Here is a 15,291-nt window from a genome sequence, read left to right on the forward strand (position 1 = left end):
GCAGACGTGACACTGCTAAATTCTCAGCTTGTTTATACCCCACACTGAACGCATAAGAACGCTAGGCCTATCACTCTGGGGTGTGGTAGCCTATTCTCTGGGATTTATGCACCAAGGTAACTGTATCCAATTTGTGTCTTGAAATTATGTTTGAAATAAATGTCTTAGAACAAAAACGTTGATAGACTTGTATTTTAGGCTAGTGAAAATGAGTTGATAAGTAGGCTATAGGCTAGTTGAGTTTGTTATAAACATAACAGCTAATGTCATGTTGACCAGGAGAAGTTGAGCACTAGGCTACCATAAATCCTCAAATTATGCCCGGGATTGATTCTATTTATAGCAGGACAAATAAAGGCAGGTTCCCATACAAGACGGGGTAAAAAATGCCTACCATACCAACAATTGCCATTAGTCCACTAGAAGACATTGTTCGATTTAAGTCAATGAAATAACCTCTTCTTAATATTTTATTATATGTTGTATTGTATTGTATTGTATTATTTTGGTTGGATTAATAGCCTACCCTACCATGGGTCTCCAACACAGATGATGATAAATGATTTATGCTAAGCAAGTAACCTGGATTATTTTATGATTGTTAGTAGACAAACTGGCTTCAGATATCCAACAGAGTGAATATGAGATTGTGCAGTCTTACAGTACTGTAGATGGCTGTGGTTAGTGATGTGATGCTGTTAATGGGGAGTTTTACATAGTTAGCGCAAATCCTATAGGTTATTATTTATTTAGCGTATATAAGGCTTTTTTTCCTTATCAAAAGTGAGGGGGACGACGGCCGTCTCTTCAGCACTGCGTGGGACACATCCCCCACGTCCCCCGTGCCTCCTGCGCCCCTGCCTGTGCGTACTTTAAGATCATCTGGTAGTGGTTTCCTAACTATTCCTAAGGTCAATCTCAAAACTAAAGGGGAGAGAGCATTTAGTGTCAGGGCACCTAGGCTCTGGAATGACCTGCCTGATGAAATCAGGTCAGCCAAGTCAGTATGCTCTTTTAAATCCCTCCTTAAAACTCATCTTTACAAGCAAGCCTTCCTTAGTTTTGTTTAAGTAATATACTTCATTTTAAGTTTATTAAGTTTTATTTCAGTGTTAAATGTTATTTCAGTAAGTTTTATTTCAGTGTCAAGTTTTATTTCAGTAAGTTTTACTTCAGTGTCAAGTTTTATTTCAGTATCCTAAGTTTTATTTTAGTGTAAGTTTATTTTCCTTTTTCAAATTTATGTTAAGTTCTAATTGAATTAGTATATTATTTGATTGTTATATTATGTCTTATTTGCATTTTCATTTATGTTGATATTGTACAGCACTTTGTAACTTTGTTTTTGAAAAGTGCTATATAAATAAAGATTATTATTATTATTATTATAGTGAGCCAAGGGGATCCTTATCAGTGGGTGACAGGGCTAAATAAAGTTGTGTGTCATCTGCTTAGCTGTGATACGAAACCTGAGTGTTTTTTTATAATCTGACCCAGCATGTGGAGATTAAAAAAGAAGTGGCCCCAGGATTGACCCTTGGGGGACACCTGACGTCAAGGGTGCTGGAGATGAGGTGTAATTACCAAGGGCAACAAAGAAAGTTATCTCCTGCAGATAGGACTTTAGCCAGTTGATCACTCTGCTAAACTAGGAGTATGCTATGATCAATTGTATCAAAGGCTGCACATGCTGGGTAAGACTAAAATTTTGAAAGTGTAGTTTCAAAGCTATCCAATGATGTCTTACTCATGGAGATCTGATAATATTTGAATAATTTGTAACCATTTTAAAGTATACACATCTCAAAGCTACAAGCTGAGAAATCAGGGTTTTCATTTTGACTACTTTCTCTCTCAATCCATGGGAGGGGAACACAATAGTCCTCATTTACATGACATTAAGATCAACCCTCCCCCCTGTCACGGTCACTGATTTGCCAGCTTGCAGTGCTAATGACCCATTGAAACTATCTGTAATGGGTTACAGAACCAGCTAGTAGCAATGGATAAAGTAGTCTAAAACAAACATGAGATCACGTTTGCAAACCATGTTATTTTGAATGAACACCCAGTGCAAGGCACCAAGTTGGCAATGGATTTAGAAGGTTTAGCAATGGATAAAATAGTCTAAAACGTGAACTAAACAAACATGAGATCACGTTTGCAAACCCTGTTAATTTGAATGCACACACGATAAGGCACCCTGCCATCAGTCAAAACAAGACATTCTCGCATTATTCAAATTAATTGCCCACCGAAACTATCTGTAATGGGTTTTGGCTAGTAGCCTATGGTGCCAATAGATAATGACAGTAGGCCTATGTTAGCTAGTAGCAATGGATAAAGTTTCTAACACACAAACTTTATCCCCGTCAAATGTAACTGTGGAAATAGCATCTGATATCTTATGATCTAGTTCCTCTGCTGCCAGACCGAGAGATTCTTCATCGTTGTAATTATCTTTTGGAGGCTGACAGGAGCCACGTGTGCAGGTTAAGGATCCTACTGAAACGCCAGTCACCACGGCCCAGTGTTGGCGTAGGTCTTTCCACTTTGCTTCAGAAAGTCAAAAAGGAGCTTAAAATCCCTTTTCACAAACTTCGATGGATTAATAGCGGAGTTAATAGTTCCTAAATGAACAATAATTCTGATGATGGAAGTCGGGAGCGAAGGGAGTAGCTCAGTTAATTTTTCAAGCACGGTAAGGACGGTGGCGCCAGGATGGCAGATATAAATTGCATTAGAAAAACGGGCAGCTTTAATTATGGAATCCCCTATTATTAGAGTTGTTGGGGGGAATGGGGGTAGGCCTAATGGCGGCCTTACATTGTACGATTTTGGTCTGTTTTCACAGTCGGCGATTAAATTTCCAAAGTCGGACAGAAATCATGGGAGTTGTACTGGAATCGCGGCGCGCTCCCATCAACTAGATCGTTAAGTGTAAGGTGCCAATCTTAAGTTTAGTTTTAAGTCAGTCGGAGTCAGTCCTTTTCTAGTTTTGCCGTTACGACAATATCAAACATGTTTGATATTATCGCAAGTCTTTCTAGTCGTGGCTCATGCAAATAGTGACGTGAACTATAAAAACCAATAGTGACTTCTCTCCAACACCAAACAGGAAGGGGTAAAGTATAGGCGACAGCGAACTACTTTTATAGGCTAGCCTATAATTATTTGTTATTCTTACAACATTTGTCATTTCTTATACATATTTAGTCCGCTCTTCCACGTGACAGAACAACTCTATATCGGTTAGGGATGTCACGCATGAAACAATGCTGCAGAAACACGAAAATACAACTTTGAGTTTAGTATGCTATCATTTCAGTTCCTGTTTATCTATTGCACGATGGGTAATAATTTAAAGGAATCTAGTTGCAGTCTTGTAAATAGTGACCCTGCAAGATCGCTAGTCCTTGCAAAATCATAGTCTGTGACTTAAAACTTCTACAACTTGTCTTTAGATGTGAGAGGGTCTGAGACTGTAGTCTTTCAAAAATATTTTCCAAATCTTTGTAAATCTTTCCAAAGTCTGTCAGTGTAAGGAGGGCTTAAGTGGAGGGGCATCGGAGGCAGGACGCCTCGGCTCCGCGACTGTTTGCCTCGCCTGCTGAGCAGCTGAGACTGTGGGGATCGGATGGTGTTGGCTGGGAGGATAATCCTCAGCGAGGGCCCCACACCGGACAGTTGATCCCGATTGAGGAGGACCCCGGCTGGGGTCTCTGGCTGGCTGGCTGGTGATGTGTTCAGCAGCATCTGGGGCAGAAAGAGCACGCGATCGCCTGACAGCCTCCTTCAGGAGCGATCGGCGTGAGGATGACCGATACTTAGCGACTGCAGAAGAAGAGGCGTTCACACTAGCACCTGGACGGGTGTCAGCTTGTCCAGCAGTGAGTTGCAGCGAGGTGGCCGGATGGTGGTTTCACTGGCTGTGTAACGGACTCGGACGTCGCTTGCTCCAGAGGGGGCAATGAAGGGGCATCCAACGTTGCAACACCACTCTATGTGCCCGACTGAGTTGATGGAGTCAGCCGGGCTGGAGTGGTCCGGCCAGCGGTCGACGGATCCGATGATGTCCCTCGTGGTTGCGGATGAACATCAGCTGCTGTTGGATGGACCGGAAAACCTGTTGCTGGGGGGTGGCTGGATACAAGGAGTCGTCCTCCGTGATCGATAGCGGAGCCAGTGGGTCATCCTCACCTAACGCTCCATAGCGGTTTGAGAGACACAAGCCGGGAGATGAAATCGGTATGGATGCTATCGCCGGAGACTTCCTGCTGCCATGAGGAACCTTGATCCAAGGCGAGTAAGGTGTTGAACAGGGCATTTGGGATCCCATAGTGTCCTGTATGGAAGTTGTGAAGGAAATTAGCTGCTTAGATTGCTCTACAGCCACATCTATGGCGTCGGATAGTAGGATTTCTTTTTTCCGAAGTTCATCATGGAGTTTGCGATTTTCTTCCTTGAGGTGAGCAATCTTTGATTTTATTGAATTTGCTTTGTCAAGTACTGATTCGTTTAGGGGTGAAGTAGGCATGATGCAGTGTAACGTTGAGTAGGCCAGTCGATTAATTGGAATGGGCTATGGTTTACATCAGTCGTTGTTCTGGGCCTACGCAGCAAAAAGTTCCTTGGGTTGACCGCAAATAAAAAAACATACTACGAATAAATACAGTCCGTATCTCAGGGCACGTAAGACAAATGTTATAAAACAAAACGCCGGTTTACGTGACGAGTGAGAGAGCCAGCGGTTCAACGTCTCCGGCAAAGTTGAGTTTTCAACTCAACAGTTCATTAAGGACATTTTGTTTTCAACTCAACAGTTCATTAAGGACATTTTGTTTTCAACTCATTTGCATTTATTCAAATATATCAATGGAAGTTAGTTCTGGACAAAAACAACTAATACATGTGCAGTAATTATTGTCATTAAATCTCTTTCTCTCTCTCTCTCCCTCTCTCTCTCTCTCTCTCTCTTAATGCTTCAGAGCGCTTCAGACTTGTAACCGGAGGGTTGCCAGTTCGAACCCCGACCAGTAGGCACGGCTGAATCACACACACACGGCCAATCACAAACACACACCAATGAACACATTACCAGCAGCCCATCACACACTCACACACACCAATAAACACACCACCAGCAGCCCATCACACACACACACACACACACACACACCCACGTCTCCCCCCTTTTCCTCTTGTCATCCATTTCTTTCTTTAATATTTGTCTTTCTTTCTGTCTGTCATTGTGTGTCTTGTTTGTGACATGCCAAATGTTTGAGTGTCAACACAAACCCAATAGGCTGTAATGCCAGTGAGAGTCCTAATCCTATTGATCTTGGGAGCCTGTGTTTGCAGAAGCTTAACGTTTAATTCGCTTGAATCGCGTAGAAGAAAACATTGTTGAAACAGTTTGTTAAGCAGTCGCATGAAATAAGGAGACTACAGACAATTCGGTTTTCAATTCAACTGTTAAACTAATAAAGTTCATTTTTAAGGTATGTGATTACTATGTGAAATTTCAAATGCTTAGGCCTAGTCTACGCATGACATTAGGTCTCATTAGTTTCACCACAGGAGAAAACATTAGATAGATAGATAGATAGATAGATAGATAGATAGATAGATAGATAGATAGATAGATACTTTATTGATCCCCAAGGGGAAATTCAAAATGAACATGCAGTAAGCTAATGTTTAACTAAGTTAAGCTAACGTGTGCTTCTAACTTAGCCACAAAAGGCTGATAGGCTACATTGTGCACATAAATCATGACAGGGGAAAGAAAAACATTTTAATATGATAAATAAATGGTTTGTTTTGACAAGCAACATGTCATGTCGAGTGCCGTGGCTGAGTTGAGAGGTGGGGCTACATGTCGTCATAAAATTGCCGTCTTCGCACCTACACGGAGAAAGTTAGCCGGCGGTTTCAAAAATTCCCACTTCGGAAGCCGGTTTCAAAAACTCGTGGTTACAGTCTCCTAAACTGCCAGCGTCGTGTAGCCGATAACAAAACCTCACCGTTTTCACAAAAACCAGCGTCGTGTAGCCGGCACCTCAGGCTTCCATGCCCAAGGTCACAGGTTCAAGGCCAGTGAGGGACTGTTGAACACAAGTCAGGTCACAAACACCATGAAGGGAATGTGCAGCCATCCCTATTGGTGGAGTCCCACGCCACTCTCTAAGTGCTTGTGATTGGACCAGTGGTGTTGGACTTCCTGTTTCTGCTGCAGTGTGTCAAATGTGTAAATGGGGGCAGCCGTGGCCTACTGGTTAGCGCTTCGGACTTGTAACCAGAGGGTTGTCGGTTCGAACCCCGACCAGTAGGCACGGCTGAAGTGCCCTTGAGCAAGGCACCTAACCCCTCACTGCTCCCCGAGCGCCGCTGTTGTTGCAGGCAGCTCACTGCGCCGGGATTAGTGTGTGCTTCACCTCACTGTGTGTACACTGTGTGCTGAGTGTGTTTCACTAATTCACAGATTGGGATAAATGCAGAGACCAAATTTCCCTCACGGGATCAAAAGAGTATATATACTTATACTTACTTACTTATACTTAAATGTGTTTGTTATGGCTGCTGTTAGTGATGTCACAATAGAGCCCTCTGTCTCTCATGCAGTCTGGCTCACTGGGAGACGGTTGTCATGGACACTGATTGATGATGCTCTTCTCTCCTTTATCCTGCAGGTGGGGTTACGGAAAAGAAGTGCGTGCATCATACTAGTGAGCCAGGGGATTTCAGAGAGTTGAAAAAGTAGCTGAGTCTGCAGAAGCTCTTCTCTTCTTTATCCTGCACACACACACACACATGAACACACACACACACCATCAGCACACGCACACACCATCAGCACACACACACACACACATGGGGTGGACACTGTATCTATCACCATCTGTTGTACAATACGTCTTTATTAAGATTTTTAATTGCTCCCTTATATATGTAACTATAAGGATACTGTTGTTAAAAGTGTGATTGTGTGTGTGTGTGTGTGTGTGTGTGTGTGTGTGTGTGTGTGTGAAGAGAAGAGAAGCCACAAGTGAACATGTCAGGTTTTGTACAATGTAATTATATTGGCATTATATATTATTATATGATTAATGAATAAATTCAGATGTATCTATGGGTTTTAGTATGTTTGTTCTTGTAAATTGTTGTTTTCTAAAACAGTGTGTACATACTTTGAATATAGTACATTGTGCATCATTAAAGCTGCAGTTGGCAAGTCGACACCATGCTCCGACAGAACAACATAAATTAACCGGGGTTAGAAAAAAACTGCACTTGTCTGCACTTCTACCTCCACCTACAGCCTGTCATTTGTTTTACAAAAATCCACAGCTCCCGGTTCTTCTGGTCCAATCAGAGCAGGGCTGTGTGAGATCTGACTGTCAATCACAGTCTGGTGCGTACTGAAGAGCACAAACTCGATGAGAGGGTGGTAGTGGGGGAGGGGCATGAGAGTCCCCTCAATCTGTCAGACTTGCCAACTGCAGCTTTAAGCACATTTGAAACAAGAAAAAGAGAATGTTTTTCTCCGGCTCTGAAGCTGAACAACAGGAAGTCAACAGGGAGGTGAAACGGGCCATTAAACTTGACAAACTCAGTTACAAAGAGAAGGTGGAGCAATCTTTTGTGGTGGTTTTATTTATTTATGTAGCTTTATGAAAATATATTCTTATTATTATGTAGTAGTTGTATGAAAAGATATTCTGATGCCTGAGGTCCATGTGGTGAAACAGTAATTATAGCTAAGGCATACACATGCTTGGGGAACAGGAGTTAATTTTAAGGACATGTATGCCTAGAGACACTGGTCATCCTAAGCGGCTGTTCAGCAGGGTCAGAGGTCATTAGAAGGTAAATACCTACATATTGTATGTACTGCCTAATGTGGCAAAAGATGACACAGGAGATATTTTCTATTCTGAGTTCACACAAACAAGAGAATGAGAAAGAAGGTATACGAACTATGTACAGAAAGTCAGAAGCAGCTGGCTCTGTATTGGATTAAAGCTCCACCTTCTGCAGTATCCTGTTGCTCTGTCACAATTCTTCTGAGTTTGAATCAGTTAATTTTGACACCACACTTTTCCTCAAGGAAATCTCCGCTCAGCTTGGCAAGGCCTTCAGAACATGGCTGCCGTAAACACTGTCCCCACCACCCACAAACTCATACAGGTCCCCAACATCAGCCCAGCCGCCCTCCCCAATGATCTCAACTCCTTTTATTCTAGATTGGAAATCAATAACGCCAATCAGATAGATGCCATGGTGTCATCACTGAAATGTGGGCAATCTTCCCTCTGGATACGTAGAGAGGAGGTGGTGAGCTCTCTCAAGAGGACTAAACACAACTCTGCACCTGGGCCTGACAACATCAGCGCTCGTACCCTCAAGGACTGTGCGGAGCAGCTAGCAGATGTGTTCCAGCTCCTGTTCCAAAGCTCTCTGGACAGTGGCAGGGTCCCACAGATGTGGACATATTCTCCAGTGGTGCCCATAGCAAAGAAAAACACCATCAATGTCCTGAAGCACCTGAGACCAATAGCCCACCCTTGTGATGAAGCCAATGGAGAGGGTCATTCACAAGCACATCATGGGGACACTGGACTCAAAGATGGACTCAGTCCAGTTGGCCTATAGTACTGCTAGAGGAGCTGATGATGCAACACTATTCATTAGTGAAGTCATTCAGAAACACTTGGAAAGCCCTCATTCTATAGCCAGACTTTAGTCTGCTGGCTTTTCTTCTGCGTTCAACACCCTGCAGCCTAATATTCTGGCCCAGAAGCTCATCTCCATTTCTCACCTGGATCATCAGCTGATTGGGTGCATCATTGCCTTTCTGACTAACAGGTCACAGAGAGTGCTTGTTAAGCAAACATGCTCTGATCTCACACACACACACACACACGTCTACTGGCTCTCCCCAGGGTTGGGTGCTCTCCCCATTGCTTTTCATTATCCCCATGATTGCACAACTGCCCAGCCAAATGGTCATCTAGTTCCATTTGCTGATGATGCAGTTCTCCTATCACTCCTGCCTGGCCCTTCAGTCCATCATGGCCCAGCTCTCCAAGAGTTTGTGGAATGGTGTGATCTGCAGCATCTGGAACTAAACGTCAGCAAAACTAAGGACATGCTAGTGACTTTTCCCAGCACACAAAGGACAACAGCAGAGGCTGCTATGAGCACTATCCATGGGGAAGCAGTAGAATTAGTGGTGGAATGCAGCTATTTGGGCACATGATTGGAGAACTCCCTGCAATGGAACAGCAGAGGCAGCTATGAGCACTATCCATGGGGAAGCAGTAGAATTAGTGGTGGAATGCAGCTATTTGGGCACATGATTGGAGAACTCCCTGCAATGGAACAGCAGAGGCAGCTATGAGCACTATCCATGGGGAAGCAGTAGAATTAGTGGTGGAATGCAGCTATTTGGGCACATGATTGGAGAACTCCCTGCAATGGAACAGCAGAGGCAGCTATGAGCACTATCCATGGGGAAGCAGTAGAATTAGTGGTGGAATGCAGCTATTTGGGCACATGATTGGAGAACTCCCTGCACTGGAAGTCCAACACAGAGGACATTCTTAAGAAATGTCAGCAGCGGAAGTATCTCCTGAGAAAGTTCAACTTATTTGGGGTTAGTAAACACATAGGAACTCTATTGTACTATTCCTTTATTGAGAGCACCATGACTTTCTCTTTCACTTGTTGGGTCCACTCTATGAGCCTCTCCAAGCAAGGGCCACTTCAAAGAGCCGTTAAGGTCTGCTCCAAGATCATTGGCTCTCTCCTTAGAAAGCTCTCCTCACTATGTGAGCAACAGAGCATTAGGTTGACTGGCCAGATCCTCCAAGAGCCCTCACATGCCCTGTTCTCCTCCTTTGAGTGGCTTCCCTCTGGACGACGGCTCCACAGCCTCTCCTGCAGGACACAGAGGAGGAAAGCAACTTGTGTGGCCACGGCTGTCCAACTTCTCAACTCCACAAGCACCACAACTAACTGTCTGTCCTTCCGTCCTGTCCTACACTAGGACTCCTCCTCTGGGTCAGAGCCAGAAATGAGCCCAACTGCCCTTGGCGTGGTCCAGTGAGCACTACCCTGCGCTGCACTGTAACTAGAAGAGGATGCACAAACTATGCACAGGACTCTAGTACAGTACCGACCCATGTGCATCTATTTACTATTTATTATTCTTTGATGTATTTGAAACAGATATTTATAGGATCTTTGATTATTCTACTCTACTCCATGCTACTATGGAAATTGCCCCTTGGGGATAAATAAAGTGTTTTTCAATTGAATTGAACTGAATTGGTACTTTAGTGAAATGCCCAGCATCCACTGTGTGGACAGAGGCACACACACACACACACACACACACATACACACACACACACACATACACACACACACTGTAAGAAATTTTCCCGTAAAAAAACAGGAATCAACTGGCAGCAGAGTTTCCAGGAGATTCCTGTTATTTAACGGTGCCCTGGTTTAACATTAAGTTAATGTAAAATAACAACATTAATTTCCTGTAAATTAACAGGAAACAACTGGCAGGATTTCCAGGAGCTTCCCGTTGTTTAACGGCAGACTACCATAACATTAAATTCCTGTATAACATAATTTTCATGTTGGGTAACAAGAAAAAAATGTGATCTTCGCGTTAGTTACACAACAGGTCTTTATTTTTTTACAATTACAGAAAACAAGTGCCATATATTGAGTTCATCCACTCTCAAATCAACATTTTAAAGATAAAAATCCATGTTTTCACATCAGTTACTTATTTGTAATTTAACAGATATTTTATTTCACAGCACTTACTTGACAGTCTAACAGTAAAGTAATCTTTTTGAAAGATGAAGGGACATGAAGCAAGATAGTAATTTTGGAAAATGTAGACTGACTATAATCGTATTTCAGGATCAGGGAATAAGACACAGAAGAATGATCATGGAAAATAAAAACATAGCATTAGGCTCGTGTATCATGTATGAATGTAAAATGTAGATACATAGTAGTATTTTGAAAATCGGATTTCAAAGAACAGGCAATAAGACACAGAGGAATTACAACGGAAAACAAAAACATTTCATTAGGCCCGTTTAAAATGTAGACACGCTATCTAGTTGTATTTTGAAAATCGTATTTCAAAAAACAAGGAATAAGGTACAAAAGAATTATCATGAAAAACAAAAACATCGCATTAGGCTCGTGTATCACGTATGAATGTAAAATGTAGACACATGATCTAGTTGTATTTCAAAAATCGGGAATAAGGTACAAAAGAATTATCATGGAAAATAAAAACATCGCATTAGGCTTGTGTATCACATATGTATGTAAAATGTAGACATGTTATCTACAGTAGTACTATTTCAAAATCAAATAAGATACAGAATAATTATCACAGATAATTATCAATATCATTGCATCGCATTGGGCTTGTGTACATGTGAGAATGAATAAACTGACAGATTATGTCCAGACGAATTTAAAGTACAGAGATGAGTATAAATGATAATCAGGGAGGAAATCAAGTAACATTCATGAGAAATCAAGTATAACATTCACTTTACTTATTAGTGATTGTTCTTAGGCTTCTTCTGGGCCTTTTTTCTGTGAGAGAGAGAAAGAGAGAGAGAGAAAGAGAGAGTTACAAAAACTGATAGGGTACACTAGGATTCATGTAGAGGAAAATTGTGCCAAAGTGAATGAATCGGATGTGAATTTGTAACGTTAACACACTTTCTCACAATGAAATTAACTGACATTTATTACTTACTGTAACTGCATTTATATTTGATTTAATCAGTTGTATGAAGTAGAAGTATAGTGTTCTGTGGTTATTACAGCAGTACTATGCATGATTGCTCTCTACAGAGGGTGTAATCCTGCATAGTAGTGCTTATAACTACATAGTAGACTACTACACAACCCCCCCAATACATACCACACATAAAACAAATTCTGGTTCGAAAGTGTGACATGAACTTACCTCTGGATGAATTCAAGGGTGCACGCTGCCTCCTCCTGATATTGCAGATTCAGAATGTAGAAGGTGGAGAAACATGTTGCAAGGCCTGTTAGAAATGTGGCGAGGTTGGACCCTTCACAAACGATTAAGGATTCAATGCTGACCATCCACTTTTGATGATTACCTTGTCGTTCACCTGAAAAAAATAATTTATCATATTCAATTTAAGATATAGATCCACATGTCAACTATGATTAGATTCATTTTAGGATTTTGTCCAAACAAAATTCAATACAGAAAAAAAAAACATTTAGTGTTCAAAAGTTGATTTAAATATGTATATGTTGATCATTATTACTCTAGTGAATGAAAACAAACATACCTAGTAATATCAGGCGAGGCGTCACAGGTAGGCTTGGAAGACTCAACATCAGCTACGGTCACACATCCCTTAGCAAAAGAAAAGAAAGGCACTCAACAACTCTTCGTGATGTGTGTGTGTGTGTGTGTGAGTGAGAAAGTGAATGTAATCTCTGAGTGTGTGTGTGTGTATGTATGTAAGGAGTGAGTGAATGTGAGTTGTCTGCAAGGTGAGTATGAAAGGTGTGTGTGTCTGCCGTTGAATGATTAAAAGTGATGAGGCGGGTGTGATAAGATGTTTGTGTGAGGAATGTGTGTGCAAAGTAAGGGGGCTTGCTTTTGAAATAGTGTCCGTCTTATCAAAACCACATTGTTTATGGTTTCTATACATGTGCGTCTAAAGACCTAGATAGATAAATAGATAGATAGATACTTTATTGATCCCCAGGGGAAATCCAAGACCTGCATGTCTCTTAAATTTTATTTGGCAATCTGGAACACAGCATTGAAGGTCTATATTGGGTATATTGTCATGAATTTAGGTATGGCTCACATAAATAGACGCAGTGGACTGATGCCCACATATCTGACATGTAAACATCTTCCTGTTGCATGCCGCTAGCTCAAATGAACTCGGGAGGAATACCATACACGTGTCATGCAACCACCTCTGCTATGGAGAGCTAGCTAGGCTACTAACTATCATTAGCTTTCTAAACTGAAGGACTTAACACAACTTTAAGTAATTACCAGCACGGGCGAAATCCATGCATACAAGTAAACACTGAAAGCAGCAGTCAACACTGATCCGTTTGTGCCATATTGTTTATTTGGCCACTGGTTTATTAAACTGATGATGCTAAGCAGACTTAGCTAGCAAGCACGTGTTATAGCAGGTAAATCCGGCGAGTTAAACTTTCAAAAACTACGCATACCCTACACATACCAATAAATTTAGATGGCTCCAGATTGCAATGAAGAAACGTAAAATTTGATCGACAAGTGTAGTGATAACGATAACGCATGGCTTAAGAAGGGCGAAAGCGCGGTCTTGGCTAGCAGCTAGCTGAATAGCACTGCTACTAACTTCGTTTCAGCAGGGTAACATTCAGAGATGTTGTATTATACAACTTAATATAAACATGACCAGTGTGCTTTCAAACGTTGTATTTCTGGTCAAAGGTGACAGATAAACTCACCTTATTGTGTTGATGGCTTTCGATGGGTTTGGGTATGATTCCAACGTATCGTCTTCTCTCAGCAGACAGCTTCCCATCACCAGAACGAAGGTAACGTTAATAGATAACAGGAAGTACGTGTGTTCCAGAATAAACATTACGGGCGTGGTAAATAACAGTGTTGGAGCCTGATTTTACATATTTGTCTTACTAATGACCGGAAAGTCCTGTTTATTAAAGAAAACCGGTGAATAATGTTGGAATCTGGGTGTAAATTTACAGAAACTTTTTACAGTGCACACACACACACACACACACACACACACACAGTAATGAACTCCTACAAACATGAGGGGTTGTGATCGTGCACACACACACACACACACACACATACACACACACACACACACACTTGGTACTTTAGTGAAGTGCCCAGCATCAACTGTGTGGACAGAGGCATACACACACACACACAGGTAGTGAGAATGCCCTGAAAATAGAGCAGGTCTCATAGAGTTGGCCATCTCTCTGTCAATGACTGGGAGGTGATCCGTACATCGTCATGCCCAGAAACCTGATCCATGGCACTGCTGACAACTACCTCCTCTGTTGTCATACGTACATTAAAGACACATAGACATTAGGCAACATAACTCCAAACATGTCATGTGGATGAAATTATCTGTGTGTGTGTGTGTGTGTATTTGAGTGTAAGTGTGTGTGTGTATGAGTGTAAGTGTGTGTGTGTGTGTGAGTGTAAGTGTGTGTGTGTGTGTTACTTCTGACCTGATAATTAGAGATCTTCGGAAGACATCACTGAGTAACAGCTCAGACTCACTGCTGGGGTCTAATGGATTAGATAATGCATTTTTGGCGTTTGTGTCCCTGGGAAGATGTCCTGAACTAGGGCAAGGAAAACTGTTATTCTCTCCTGCAAATATGGTAGCCAGCTTTTCTTCATTACCGGGGCCATGATGAAGTCACCTATCTCCCTTAAGCATAGATACACATCCCATGCAGAACTTTCCTGAATTTGATTTCCAATTAATTCTGGGAGTAACCTGAAAAGCGTCCACTTCTCTGTGGCAGTACCAGCCAGACATCCACCAGGCCTAAGTGCATTTTCAGATATTGGAGGGGGTTTGGATACTCTGTCATTAACTCCATAAGGAACATTTTGGATTTCATAGTTGATCTGTGCCAATTTCATTTTTTTCTCTTTCACCAGCTCTCCTAACACTGATTTGATGATTTTGGGGATAATGCCTTCCATGAAATCGTGCATTATGTCAGGGGGGAACAAATAAACAATGGGTGAAGGAACAAATTTCAATTTCGAAAAGCAGCATTCATGTCTAATTCCATATATGGCAGCATTAGTTGCATTTTCTGTTACAGCCTCTAATTGGTACTGGTAGTTTTGGGGATTTCTCATAACATAGTCATCTTCTGTAATTTTATGGGAAATGTCCTGCTTGGTAGCATTGCAAAACCGGCAGACCCTTCCGAAGCTAAATGTTCTAGTCAATCCAAGAACAGCATGAGGCGAGAGGTTGTCGGCGGAGACTGTAGCTATTGTGCCACGGAAGACCCTCTCCTCCCTTCCACATCTCAAGGACACTCCACATTCTTCTAATGTCTTAACATCGGACAGCAAAGGTTGAAATACTTCAGAGTAGTTGGTGAAACCAGATTGAATATACTTGTGCTGAACAAGTGTTGATAGATATATGTTCAGATAAATATTTA

The 15,291-nt window shown here is 41.9% G+C and overlaps 1 long non-coding RNA gene across 1 annotated transcript; it reads right to left on the bottom strand.

Moving 5' to 3' along the window:
* Positions 1-10,717: 10,717 nt before the first annotated feature.
* On the bottom strand, positions 10,718-13,836 carry LOC143123215 (uncharacterized). Its single transcript, XR_012986801.1, has 4 exons — positions 13,564-13,836; positions 12,387-12,454; positions 12,026-12,200; positions 10,718-11,646 (listed from the first exon to the last, which is right to left on the bottom strand). It is a non-coding gene; the product is annotated as an uncharacterized LOC143123215 (long non-coding RNA).
* Between the last annotated feature and the right edge of the window lie 1,455 nt (positions 13,837-15,291).

This window comes from Alosa pseudoharengus, unplaced genomic scaffold (genome assembly GCF_046254945.1).
Source record: "Alosa pseudoharengus isolate Yale_2024_CS ecotype anadromous, Long Island Sound unplaced genomic scaffold, YU_APseudo_1.1 YU_APseudo_1.1_scf_1, whole genome shotgun sequence".
Lineage (NCBI taxonomy): Eukaryota > Metazoa > Chordata > Actinopteri > Clupeiformes > Clupeidae > Alosa > Alosa pseudoharengus.